This window comes from Chaetura pelagica, unplaced genomic scaffold (genome assembly GCF_000747805.2).
Source record: "Chaetura pelagica isolate M959 unplaced genomic scaffold, ChaPel_1.0 scaffold135, whole genome shotgun sequence".
NCBI lineage: Eukaryota > Metazoa > Chordata > Aves > Apodiformes > Apodidae > Chaetura > Chaetura pelagica.
The window spans coordinates 2736912-2751959 of record NW_009953649.1 but is presented as its reverse complement, the minus strand read 5'-3'; positions in this window follow the sequence as shown (position 1 = coordinate 2751959).

The window sequence follows — 15048 nt, the reverse complement described above, 5'->3', positions numbered from 1 at the left end:
ATATAAACTAAACAAACAGGTATTTATAAAAAAAAGGGGGGGGGGGGGGAGTAGTCACCCAATACAGCAGACTTAAGATCTTATGATGAAAATTCATTCAAATTCTTTTTAATATTACAATATCTGCACAAGGACTGTGATAGTACCTTTTCCTCACTTTGGAAGAGTTGAAGATAAAAATATCTTAGGTAGCATTTGCAGAAAGCCTTTTGATGTTTTTTTCCTATGCACTGCTCATTTTCAGTAAATTGTTTATAGTGGAGTGAACACTGCAGTTAATCAACTATTAATTACTGAAATAAAGGGATCTCGCTAGTTCTTTTTCTCATACACCTTCATTAAAGGCAGGAATATGTTTCAAGGGTGGAGATGACCACAATTTTAAAGAGTTGCTTTAAATCACATTTTTAGAAAGGAGAGTTCTGTATCAAAAGAAATAATCCAGCAGCCTGAGTATTGAATCTGGCTGTAAGTTATTTAATCAGCAGTAATATATTAACTGTAAGAAATCTTTCTGTTCTGTTGCTTTTGGCATGTTTTTAAAAAAAATTTTGGCTTCCACTACACTTGCTTTTCACCCTTGTTGTGCTGTTGAAATAACAATGACATAATTTTGAGCCAGCAAGTTCTATACAAGTTCATGTATTTTAGAGGTGTGTGAAGTGTGTCACTGTTACCATCATCCTCATGAGTCTGCAGATGCCTTTATAGGCATTCCCAGTCATCTGCTCTGACACCTTCATGCTCAGTGGGGTCTGTTCCTGGTGTCTCAAACTGAGTGATTACCTTCATGAGTGGCCTTTTACTGTAGCCATTAGTCACTCTTTCTAGTGTGTCCTGTTTTCCAAATTGTGTTTTTGAGCTAATTTGGGGCAGGTCAGCATGACTGAGATTTTGTTCAGATTCTTAGCTGTATTTTGGATTTAAATGATTTTGTTAAGAGCAAAGTAATAATGTAAGCACACACAATGCAGCTTTAAGTAAATGAATAAAGAATAGAGACACACCGTTCCATCATGTGCTTCATAGGGGCTATGAAAGGACCAAATCCCAAGGAATCACTGAAGATGAAGAGTGAGGTTGTACATACTGGGGGAATTTTGTGCTTAGTGTCACCCCGAAACAAGCTTTGATCCCTAGGGTTAAAGAATTAAACCATCATGATTAACTTATGGCAAGGGAAGACTAGAAATGGCAGACACTACTCAGTGAAATAAAATCTTGAGGGCTACATGAAAGTTTCTATAGAGTGATTTTTGAATTGCATATTTTAATGCATGAAATGCTAAGATCAGCTTGTATCTTCAGAAGACACCACAGAAATCACAAGATAGTTTCTGTATTTTATAGACTACATCTTTTCTTCTTTCCTCTTAATGATAATAGCTTAGTTTAAAAAAATCTGTACTTTCTTGGCTAATTAAATTGTTCTGAGGGGAGGAGCGATCTTTGCATGCCTAGAGCAAAAAACACAAGCTACACATTGTATTTGGTCTAGGAGTTAACTTAAGGTCTTTGTTTAAGCTTCTCTCTGCAGGGATCAGATAACCACAGCGTTCTGGAGTGGGTTGCATTTATTAAAATGGGTTTTTTTCTATTTTCTTGTAAAAAGGCTTGTGAGTGCTAAGTCTACAGCATCAATTTGGAATGAGGAAAAACATAAAAAAGGAAGAGTAAGCATTTTGCATTTGAGAGATACTGCTGTATTCAAGGATGTTCTTATTTAACAGTAGAGATTTCCTACTTCTCTTCCTCTTACAAACCATGAAATGTAATTTAATAGTGTTCATCACTTGCATCAGTTTTATGGTGCCTAGCTGCATGGTTAGGTGTAGGAGGCAGTGTGCGTATCTGAAGGCAATCTACTAAGGACTCATTCTGCTGCTGTTGAGTTAAAATTAATCTGTTTAGGGACAGAATTAATCTTACCACTGTTCTTTAAACAGAAGAGAAAAGGCCTCTTCTGCGAGGGTGAGAGGCTTTTCAATAGTCAGAGTTGTCAGCTAAAGTGAGTGCTCTGTAGGCTTTTCCTCTGCAGGGGCTTGTGTGCAAAGTGGAAATTCAAGGTTGAAATGGGATCTCTGCAATCATTTATGTGAAAGTTGTACAATGATGCCCCTAGATGAAAGAATACATAAAAATTCATAAGATACGTGAGGAGCAAATTTCATTAATATTTATCAGCCTTCTCCTTTGTGGAATATACAGATGCTAGCTCATTGTTGCATTTAAATGCAGTATACTCAAGACAGGAAAAAAGTAATGGGCAGTAAATTTCAGCAGCCTGATACTTCTGAGTATATCTCTACATAGCCATGCAGCCAGAATTATAGTATCCCTGCTTTTAAAACAGCATTTTCAGCTACTCTTTTTCTCATGCGAGTTTATGAAAATGAATCAACTCTATTAACATGCCAAATTAAGGACTGCATTAAAGGCTGTTTGTTTTATAAAGGTCGGCCTTCAGACTGTTCCTGTTGCCTACCCTCACAAGCCCAGCAATACTGGAAAATTCCATTATGATGGTAAAACACCATTTCTGTTACCATAGATGGCTTTCAATCTCTTGCACTCTTCCTGCGATACGACAAAAGTTCAACCTGAATCTCATCATTTAACGCTGCTCAAGAAGTGTAGCTGAAGTGGAGAGCACTATTTGGAGTTACAGATGAAGTCTATCAAATTCTGCTGTGGCTCCTCATGTTCTCATGCTAGGAGACAGTTACTTGGAACCAAGGTGCTTGGCAGATGTACTTTGTGCCATACCAGAAAATCAGGCCAAGCAGTGCAGTGTAATAAGCAGTACTGTATAACATGTTGTTCCAATTAGCTCATGCCAGGACTTATTAACAGCACTTTTTCCCATTTTTATTTCTCAGCCAAACACAACAGTAATACCACTGGAAAACACAAGAAAGCAATTACAATCAATCCATCAGTTCTAACTAAATGGCAATATATAATCAGTTACTGAGGAGTCCTGGACTGTTTTGTGTTGACTGATGGGGCTACCCTGAAGTAAAACCAGAGTGTGAGCAGTGTTAACTGTGGTAATTCTTCTTGTGCCTCAAACTCAGCTCTTTGGTCTACTGTGGGTTCTCAGTTGAGATAATCTCAAGGAAAACACCATCCCACTCTTCTGGGATGTGGGAAAGATGCCACTACCTACTTCTGTATAAAAACTGCCAATCTTGATTGACAACTTTATGCCATGCCACCTACTTCTTGTCATGTCTTGCTATCTGCAGTCATGGTTTCCTGTCACAGACACTTGTTTCCGTGGCAGCTTCCAGGACCCACATGGTATTGGCTTTTGCCTTCTCCTTCTCCTTAGCTACTGCAATTCCTGGCTGGGTCTGATGTTGGTTTCCAGCAATGCACACTTTCTCCTTGCAGTTTTTGATTGAACAAAATGCAATAGCTATTGAGAGAATTTCTTCTCAGCCTAGGTCTTAGATGAAATACTTCTGTGGATCCAAGATACACTGAAGTCCCAGCAACATTTGTGGGAATTTCTACTAAGTGGGCCCTCCAGTTTCATGCTTCATTACTGTGAGGGCCAACTGTCAGCTATAAGATAGCAGCTAGACCCATGCACATTCTCTGGGCTGTTCCACAGACTTCAGAGAATTACAGCGTTAATCTCCATATCAAAGGGGTGTGGGGGGGGGGGATTAAATAAAACAATCAAAATTGATGCAGTTCCCCTCTGCAGTGGAGGCTGGCTCTAATGGACTGTCAGAGGCACACTCTGGTGTGGAACTGTGTGTTAGACCTGGGCAATGCTCCCCCCACAATGGGCTATTACACAAATACTACCAGAGGAGCAGTTTCAAACGGCCCTGAAAAAAAAAATCAATGATCTAGAAAAACAGAGTTGAAAAAATGATGATAGGGCTATAAGAGTCCTGAAGGAATTGAAGGCTCTGACCCTGAGAGGTTTTTAACTAAATGGCTACTTAGTTGATTGGATTTACTTGGGGACAGAGGGGTAGAGGGGCAGAGTGGAAAAAGCTTAAATGAAGCTGGATGGAGAAAAAATTCTCTAATAAATCCGACTGAACAATAATAAGAGCTTTATTACAGTCTTGTTAAAATTCCCCCAGCTGAACAGTTACTCAGTTATCATGTTAAAATCCCAATATAATGTGTTCCTAAGGGGGGAAGTTCTATCTCAGAGGCTGTATCCATGCCATAGTAGAAACAAGTCAGTAGTTCTTCAATTTTTCTGCCAAGAGGAGACTGTGAACGGTTCCTTGTGAGACATCAGCAGAGCTGCACAGAGCTTATCAGCCCAATGTGAGCCAGGTACAGACCATTTAGATCAGGCTTCTGTACCTGCCTGACCTATCCAGGCCATAGTGTGTCTTAATTTTTTGCTATTGCCTATGTATAGCAAATTTGCTTCCTTTTTTCTGCTATTAAAATGACACTCCTTGGTTTTCTTTTGCTGAATGGCATGTTTCTGTGGGTTCTCCCAGCAACTCTTGGATCTTGTTTTTTAAATCCACTGCTTATTTCTACTGTGTTATATTATTCTGAATACATTCAACTGTTCTATACATTGCTCCTTCCCCTAGTCTTCTAAACACTTCACTTTGGCTGTAGTTCAATATCATTTTGATCTTACAGAAGGGCACTTCAGCTCAAGTGATGGCTCTCCAGCTTCAATGACCTTTTGCTTTCTCCAGCCAGGAAAATATGTGGTAAAGTCCCAATAGTATGTGTTTGACTGCATGTTCACCAAGGCAGTGCTAAAGGCGGACTTACTGCTGTACTTCATACGTTGCGTACAGGCAGATTCATGAAACTATCAGACTAGGTCTAGTAGGTTGATGGTTAGATGTTTCTGTACAAATCCAAACATGAAATACAGTGCAAAGAAGAGTGTCAGGTGAAAATGTGTCAGCAGATGGCAAGCTGCTGCTGCTACTAGTTCTAGTGGTTTATTTGTTTCCATAGCAAAAAGTGTGTAGGAAAAATATCCTCAGTCAATTAACTGAGCGCCCAGCATGCCTTTGGGGGAGGGGGGAAGTCTTTATCGCTGATTTGCAAGAAAGATTATTTTTGTCATGCAATTACCTGTATCACAAATTTGATCAAACTGTCCTTCAAGGAAGAGGCTACTAGGTTGGATGAAGTAAGTTCTTAGCTTGGTGTTGCAGGAATAGTGTTAGAGGACACTTTTGTTTGGGGCTTCCTGAGAAGAGATTCCTCTGGCCCAACTTTCAATGGATCAGTAGTGATCACTCGGACTGATAAAATGAGTCTTTCTCCAGAATGCCATGTGGATTCCTTGGGGCAATTTTCTACCTCTTTATATGTGTTGCAATGGCTGAACTTGCCATAATGTGTCAGCAGAGGATTTCTGTTAATCCCCACCTTTTTGTTATAAAAAAGGAAAATTCAGATAAGTATACACAGAAACCAAAGAATCATTATAAAAATCCATGAACATGATGCTTTTCTTTGTAGTTTACTTTTCCTTTGGAGTTTGCCTTGTTCAGAAAAACAGGTCTCTGCTTTTGCTTCAAGCTCAGATAGTAACTTACTTTAAGCAAGTCAAACAGGATCCAGATGCAGAACATCTCTGATGTCATGCTTAGCATGGCAAAGTGATTCCCAGCAGAGCCTGCTCAGGGTTCTGTTCTGAGTGACCTCTATGCAGCGACACCAATTGTCAAGGGCAATGCCAGCCTGCTTTGTAAATATAGAAATTAAAAATCCCTTCATAGAGAATTTTCACTTAAAAAAAAACCCCACCACACAAAAATTAGTCCCTAATCTTGTTGGGATTGTTTTTTATCTTTGGGTTTTTCAGCAGCTGGATTTGTGATGTATTTTCATCCAGAGTGTCTGACTGCAACCTAAACACACCTGATTATCAGCAGTATTTGTACCTTGCCTCAATATTCCTGCTTGTTACTAACCCACTGTATCTTACATTATTTAAAAGCCTTGATTTTGCAGACACTCATGTACTTTTAATTTACTCACATAAGTAGTCTGTTCTTCAGAAAAATGTTGTCTTATGCTTTAAAAAAGCTTTTAAAGGCTATTCTTAGATAGGTTCCTAGCTAGGTAGCAGGACCTTTTTCAGTGTAGGAGCATTCCAGACATTTAGTAAAAGCTGTTGAAAGTTTCTCATGTTTGAAAGTAAGGCCTTAGTTGTTTGGGGTTTTTTTACTGTGAAAAGGCTTTCATGTGTGATTTGATAAGTTTTTTTCCAAATTTTGGACACGTTTGCTAGATGAGGACAGAACACTGGAAGCTTAGTAGGGGTGTAGGGGTGTTTTGAATGGAGTAGAATGAATAAACCTGCAAGCATATCCTCATGTACCACAGACACGGAGCAGTGAAAATTCTGGGCTCAGAAATTGTCCGTCATTCTACCAAAAGAAGGTAGAAAACATCAGCATTGTTCCTCTGTTGAGAATGCATTGAAACAGGCTGATTTTAACCCCTGAGAAATTACAGCAGCATTAAATACTACAACCCACTGAGTCCTGAAAGAGAGCATCGGCATAAATGTTAAATCAGCAAATACTAGGAAACAGAAATCAGTTGCAGATTGTTACGACAGGTGTTACATCAACTCTGTCTCGATAACTTGACTACAACTTATTTATCAGAAGGAATACAGAAGTTTTACAAAGAGGAGGGTGGAAGTTGAGTATTTTGTACAAACATTTCATTACATTGAGATTTCTATCTTGCCTGCTGTTGGTGTGGCACGGTGCTCCAGATGGGATTACAAGCACAGGAGGGGTTTCAGATTTCACAGAAACCCGGCCTGTATCTCAGCCAGGGCTAAGGTATGTTCCATCAGCTCACCAGCAGGCTCTAGTGGGGTTTTTGCTATGTTTCTTGGGTATGATCTGCAGGGTGTATTGTCACTCACAAAGGCAGGCTAAGTTTAATGCTTGGGGAAGAGGGTGACATCAATATTCCCCAGAGTTTCCGCTGATGTAACAAATGTCTACAGCTTTGGGAGAAAAAAATAGTAATTTCAAAATAAAGGGGGAGGGACATAAAAAGACAAGAGGATGAAAACCTCAGTATTATGAACAGCTATGGTAGTATTAGAGAGCTCTAGAAATTATTTGCGCTTTAAATAGATGTAAATATTTAAGGAAAAAATTATGTGGTTTTAATAATAAAGAGGAACCACTGGAGCTATAGCTAGGTATGCTTAGTGACTTATACTTTTCTCAATTACTTGTTTATCTACTGGAGATTAGTTATTTCAATAATTACACATCAAGTTACATTTGTGAGTTCAAAGCTGTAGCAGAATATGGTGTCTACAACTGATTGCCTGTGTGAGTTTGGAAAGTAAAGGATTGAGGGGCCATTTCTCAATGACAATACAATTGGAATTTATTACTGTACTGCTGCTCAGCTGACACCTTGATAAAGGATGGATTTGCTGTGCTGCTGTTGGTGTGTAAAATCCCTGGAAGATGGTCTGGGTTCAGGCAGCTTGCTCTGAATATTCATTCACTGAATTAATATAAATTCAGATTACGGTTGTCACACTATTTAGAAAACAGACTGGAATATTATTTCCATAGTTCTAGTGATGGTTAACCTTGAGCAGAATAATAAAGGGATCAGTGCAATTAAAGTGCATTTTTTTAGTTCTTCCACATTTTACTGTGCCTTGTAGTTTATTAAATGTGAGTACTTCTTACCTCATAAAATCCTCCAACCAGATTCTGCCCCATTTACTACAACTCTCTGACTCCTTCCTTTCAACCAGTTCCTAATCCACCTCACTTCCTGATCACCAAACCCATACCTGATCAACTTTTCTACAAGGATGCTGTGGGAGACGGTGTCAAATGCTTTACTGAAATCAAGATAAACCACATCTACCGCTCTACCATCATCTATCCACCTAGTAATTTCCTCATAGAAGGCTATGAGGTTAGTCAAACATGATTTACCCTTGATAAAACCATGTTGACTGCTCTTGATGACCCCCATGTCCTTGATGTGCCTGGAGATAGTGCCAAGAACAAGTTGTTCCATCACCTTTCCAGGGATGGAGGTGAGGCTGACCGGTCTATAGTTACCCGGGTCCTCCTTCTTGCCCTTCTTGTAGACTGGAGTGACATTTGCTATCCTCCAGTCCTCAGGCACCTCACCTGTTGCCCATGACTTACTGAAGATGATGGAGAGTGGCCTAGCAATGACCTCCGCCAGCTCCCTCAGCACCCTTGGGTGCATTCCATCTGGACCCATTGATTTATGGATGTCCAGATTACTCAACTGATCCCTAACCCAATCCTCATCTACCATGTCAAACTCTTCCTCTATCTTGACTTCTTCTGGGGCTATATGAATCTGGGGCTCATAGGGAGACCCTGCAGGAGTGAAGACAGAGGCAAAGAAGGCATTCAGCACCTCTGCCTTCTTTATATCCTCTGTCACCAGGGCTCCCACCTCATTCCTCAATGGGCCAATATTGCCTCTATTGCTAGTTTTGCTAGCTATGTATTTGAAAAAGCCCTTTCTATTATCCTTAACCTGACTTGCAAGGTTAAGTTCCAAGGAGGCCTTAGCTTTCCTAATTGCCTCCCTACATCCTCTGACAACAGTCCTATATTCCTCCCACGTGACCAGCCCCTCCTTCCATGATCTGTAGATTTTCCTTTTCCACTTAAGTTTGCCCAGTAGTTCCTTCTTTAACCATGCAGGTCTCCTAGCACCCTTACTAGATTTCCTAACCATTGGGACGCTCTGATCCTGTGCTTGCAAGAAGTGGTCCTTGAATGTTGACCAGCTATCTTGAGCTCCTTTATCTTCTAGCACCCTGTCCCATGGGATTTCCCTTAATAGATGATTGAGGAGACCAAAGTTTGCCCTGTGGAAGTCCAGGGTTCTGGTCCTGCTGGGTATTTTGTTCCTTCCACACAGGATCCTGAACTCCACCATCTCATGATCACTGCAGCCAAGGCTGCCATTGACCACCACTGCTTCAACAAGGCCCTCCTTGCTGGTTAGTACAAGATCCAGCAGCGCTCCTCTTCTAGTCGGCTTGTCCACCATTTGCATGAAGAAGTTATCATCAATGCACTGGAGGAACCTCCTAGACTGTGAAAGGCTGGCTGTGTGAGTCTTCCAGCAGATATCAGGGTAGTTGAAATCTCCCATGAGGACCAGGGACTGTAGTTGTGAGGCTGCTTTCAGTTGCCTGTAGAAAGCCTCATCAACCTCCTCACCTTGATCAGGAGGTCTGTAGTAGACCCCCACAACTGTGTCACCCGCACCTGCTTGCCCCTTAATTCTTACCCACAGACTTTCAACTTGCCCCTCATCAGCCCCTGCACGAAACTCAATACATTCTAGTTGCTCTCTCACATAAAGAGCAACTCCACCACCTCGCTTCCCTGCCCTATCTTTCCTAAAAAGCACATATCCATCCATGGCCACATTCCAGTCATGTGAGCTGTCCCACCATGTCTCTGTTAGCAGTTAGTTTAGCAGACTTGTAAATAGAGGGGTGAAGTCTGTGAATTTAAATACTTATCGAGGAATTGATGTTTCCGACAACAAAGACAATTCATGATACTTCTTTTGGAAATGCTGCAATGCGTTAAAAGCTGAATTGACATTAAAATACACTCATTAAATATGTATTAGATAAATCTTAAGCCTGAAATATGCAAATGTGGGAGCCTGTAATTGCATTTTTTGTTTTTCCTGATGTGTCTACTGATTTTTTGATGGCGCTAAAGTTTCCTCTTCTGATCTTTCAACACTTAAAAAAAATGTAGAAGAAAGAAATCCAGCCGTGCCAGGGTTAGCTGCATTATCGTCAAATCCACAGTGGATTGTGCTCTGTTGAACTATTGACTCACCTCACCCTTCAGTACTTATAAAGTACATTTTGTACATCTTCAATATTAAGTGAAGTAAATAGCTTTATAAAACCAATTTCCAGTCAAATGTCATTTGAGAATTTGGAGTAAATATTGCATTATTGTATGCACTATCATTTATTATTTACATTAAATAAAAATAAGAGTTTGACCTTCAGTGATTCAGTTGTTTTCCAGGATACAGTGAAGGTTTTACTAAATGTAATTTAATGTTCTGGAACATGGGTAAAAAGATGTGCAGATACAGACTGCAAGGAAAATGTTAATTATCTTAAATTTAATTACAGAAAAAGATCATTATGAGAATACATAAAAATGCTTGAATTCAGCCAAAATGTTTTCCAAAGAACATTATAAATTATGGCTGTTTACTAATCATAGATGATGTAGACACAAAGCTGCTTTGAGAAAGATATTTAAATTTCACCTATGTGGATGTAGCAGTAGCGAAACAGAGCCAGATGTAAACTGGACCGTTAGCCTTATAAAAGAGTAGTTTGTCTAAGGCTGCAGCAGAGCCTTCCCCACTATCTCTGAACTGTGCCAGAGGGACAGGTCAGCAGCCTCCATGAATGACAAATGTCTCCACACAGACTTCCTCCTCACTAGGTACCAACACACACAAATGGGATGATCTTTGTGAGAAGTCCTGCAGCTTTCAATGGTTGTCTTTTTTGTTTAATGTAAAGTCTGAAGATTACAGGTAGGAAAGAAGTAATGATACATGACAGGAGCATTACATAATGGAGGATAATTGGAGGGTTTTGAGGATTACTGCCTCTTACATGCAGCTGGGAACTTCCTTCATTGTGGCAAATAGGGAAAGTTTCACTATTCTGCACTTTGAGACAAAATGTGTGTTAGGCAGGGAAGAAGCAGAAAAGTCTGTTTATTGGAACTATTTATTATAACTTCTCATTTCCATCTGAGCACTCTAACTCCCAGTTCCTTTGAAAATACTGCTGATTTCTGATGAGACTCATTATTAGGTTGTTTTATGTAAAACTGAGTATTGCCTGTTCAGCTGAGCTGAATCCCAGAAAGCTAATTTTTGTAACTATTAAATGTAATATTTGAGATTTAGATAAGTCACTAACTTCAAATGAGCATTAGAACATGCAAAATTATTGTTTCCTTTGAGCTTTTTCCAGTTTTGCTTGGACTGCTCCATTACCCTGCTTTCCTCTACAGAAACAAAGTGCAGACAACAGGGCTGGCTGTTTGGCTGGCTGGCTTCCAGTTCTCCTCCTTAGTTAGAGGTGAATATGCAGAGAAGACAAAAAATAAAAATATCCACAGAGACACACTGATCAAAATGCATCAGACTTCTTTTTAATATTCAGGTGGTTTGTATGAATCTTTATATTCCACAAAATACTACTGTTTCTCAGACTGCTAGGAAATCTGAACTTAAACTTCCCAAATCTGAAGGTAAGACAAGTACAATTTTTAAGGTAAAATAAAGGCTAAATCTTCAGGTAGTACAAGGGCAAAGGTTCAGGTTCATCTTCCTGGTGGTCTGTAGCATAGTATGTGAAAGTATCAACTCCTTCATCCCGCCTCCATCCTTTCTAATTGCCTTGATAAATTAATTAATTCAGTGCAAATTATTTTTAAAGTGAGAAGAGGAAAAAGGCCTAAGATACTGTAGCAGAGGAGGAGAAAACCGGAAAGGAAATAGAAGGGGGCAGGGCAGAGCCCAGGGTGAATGGGAGCACAGAGCAATTGCAGGTGCATGTTGGCCCCAAGTCCCACACGTGCTTTCTCTTTACTGCGAGATCTGACCTGCCACTCACGTACCCCCTGTCATCTGTTGAAAAACCTAATTGGAGAGTAATGAGGAGTCTGAAGCATCACACTCTGTCCCACAGACTGCAATTAGAAACCTTATGCAGCCTTGGCTGTGCATTTTTTTCATGGAGTTTGTGTTCTGACCTCTCAGGCTGGCATGGGGCTGGCCCCTCTGCCCAGGCAGGAACAAAGGGAACTAGGGGAGTGAAACAAGCACCCAGCAGAGCCCCAGGAAGGCTGATAGGCCTGGCATACTTGGGGAGAAAAGATTCATTATATTTTAGGCAAATAATAAAACACTGTGCCTCCTAGACCTTACAGGCTTTGCAACAGATGGTGTTGTTTTGGCTGGCGCAGAAGGCAGGTGTTAAAGCAACTTCCAGAGATAATGGAGCTGCAGCCAGCAGAGTCGAAAAGAGTACAGAGGGTTACAGGGCACAGCACATTTACATGGAGAACAGGAGAAAAGGGGCTCTGAATCTGAACTTGGATTTTGGAGGCAGCTACCTGTCTTGTTCACTGCTTCTAGAAGGAAAGGAGATACTATTGCTTGAGCTGCTTTGGGCTCCCACAGGAATGGTGAGAATTGCTGAAAATACATAACCTTGTCAGGGCTGAGACATTGTGGTTATCATCTTTTATTGCTGATATTTTCTGTTCCCATATATCACTGAAATAAGGGATGCACTGTCTGGGAGAAGTAAAAGTTGTGAAAAATGGGTGTTGACGGTCCCTGAGTGTGGTAGTATTTATCCACCAGAGCAGTCTGAGAGGAGAAAATGCATTCAGCCATGGCACAGGTCTTCAGGCTGCAGTGTCTCACATTCAGTAACGAATCCCAACCTGTCCGTTTCTGGGTTTTGTCTCTGTAGCTGAATTTCAGGTTCAGATGATAAACTCTTGGTGGGCACACCTCTGCCAAGCCTCAGTCCTGCTCTGACAGTGGGCCTGGCCCAACCTCTTAGGTGTCTGCAGTGCAGCCTCACCCTCTGCTGCTGTAGCAGGGGTGGTTCTTAGACCTGCTAGGCTGTGAGCCCTGGGTAGGTGCCTTCATGGGACCAGGCACTGCCTGGGGAGCACTCTAGTAAGACCATGCTCAACCATTTGCTGCTGCAGCCACACAGTGCTGGCTTGTGAATCCTACTAGCTCAGTTAACGTTCAGTGGACTTCAACTACTTTTACTGCAACCAAGTAGACATGCCTCATACTCAGGTGAAATTTCAGAGGTTTGTGGGATAGGTTTAATAACAAGGCAGTATTAAACCTTATCAGTCAAAAAGCTGCTACCAGTCTGCCTGGCTTATTTTGTGACTTGGGCATGATTTCCCATAAAGAGACACTTGAAATTAAAAAGAAAGTCTGTCACACTGGCTGTGCCAGAGCAAAGAAATGCAGGATGTGCCTGTAGAGTTTTCTTGCAGGTCAAATACAGATATTGCTGCACCATCATCAGGTCAAGCAAAACTTAAAAGTGCAGAGTGTGCTGCACATGCTGCCATTGGTGTGCAAAGCTTCAGAGTCCCTAACTGTGAAAATGACTTTTTAGGTATTGACATTTTAGGTATTTCTTTGAAGCTGTAATTTCAAGGGTTATTTCCTCTTTCTTCTCTAGCTTATTTTAGCTCATTTTATTTCTATTTCATTGTAACATATTTAATCATTGATACCAAGAAAGTAAATAGTAGCACAGTTGCTATAATAGTTACTGTATACAGATAATTAAAAGAAAAAATATTATTCTATATTTTTCCTTTCACTAATTCAATGAAGAGTCATTGAACGTGTCAAATGCCACTTCCTGTTTAAGATGTACTTCCTGATGGTGTTAGCTGCTCACTTAGCAGGTAGTATAAAGAAATATAAGCTGTGTGTCCCAGTTAGAAAACTTTAGTAATACCTCGGTTAATTGCATGATGGGAATCCTTTTCATCTAAGGATTGATGTGAATAGATTTTGCAAATTATGTTATTCTTCTAAATCCCTAGAACTTCTTTTTACAGATTTGTCAATCACTTGACCTGTTCTTGAAAGTATGTATGGATTATAACTGGTGTATACAGACTAACAGAATACAAAATAGTCTTTATGAAAATATATTCTCTTGCTTTGCTAATTTAGACTCAGGTTAGTACTGAGTATTAGCTATGATCTGCCAGGAAGACTGACGCTCAGATTGTCTAACTAGACAACTGGAAGCCTCCCTTTATGAAGAGAGCTACAAATCTGCTTGTTTTCTAGTGACTGAATGCTGCAAATATGTATTATTTTTGAAGTGCAGTTCTAGATTTTAAGTGATTTACGGAGTTAGCTTGCAATAGGTCATTATGTCTAAATACAACAGCGTTGTGATATCATCCTTGTTAAAATAGGGGCAGTGCAAATTACCTTTTAGACGTATCTGTGGGAGAGTGAGCAATGCAATACTTGAGCTGTCTCTGATCTGTGTATATTGCCCGTGGCTGTTTGCTGCACAGTAGTCTCAAACCCATAACTTTCAGCACTGGAGGTTGACTTACTAAATAACAAACTCACACTCACAAACAAAAAAAACCCTAAACAACCTCACATAGAAACATAAGGTGAAGACCATTTCTGATCTTTTACAGGGCAAAATGCTTACAGATTTATTTTTTTTAAGTGTCAGGCTGTGTACTGTATAAAAGCATAGGTTTTTATACTTTGTCATTGTCTAGTCGAGCAGATTTTCCCCTCTTTTAATTTTCACTTAATATAATGTGTACTTTAAGAAACCTATTGTAATTTAATTTGACATGTAGCTTCTGTACAGTGCACAAATTTTTAATATGTGGCACTTAAAATACATTAAAGGTCTCAGTCTTACTGAGTTTTGCTAGGCAAAGAAAGATGAATAAAATAACCTCATCATGAGTCTTTAGCAAAGTCAATATGCATTATTCCTTCCAAGTACTGCATTTGTCTTGCCCGTTGGTCTAAGTCATCCATCATCACAATAAAATGTGAGATTTCACATGGCAGTTGGTGTGAAGTTAGAAAGGTGCCTAGTTTCTTGGCAAGTATTATCAACATTATATTTGAATATAAATTTATACACTTATTATCAATAGTTTATAAAAACTACATTTTTAAAATACTCAGATTGGTATTGTTTTCCTTTATTGCAGTTTAAACATACCACAGCACAATGCAGGCCTGAGGAAAGATGAGGAGGCATCTACTCCAACCTCTTGCTCAAAGTAGGATGAGCTATGAGTTCAGATGCATTTGCTCAAGAGTTTGTCCACTTTTAGAGCCTCTCAGGGCAATCTGTTCCACTGCTTCACAACAGTGAAAAAACCCTTTGCTGGCACTGTTTATCTGCATCTGGGCAAGTTTTTGAAGTAGCAGGAA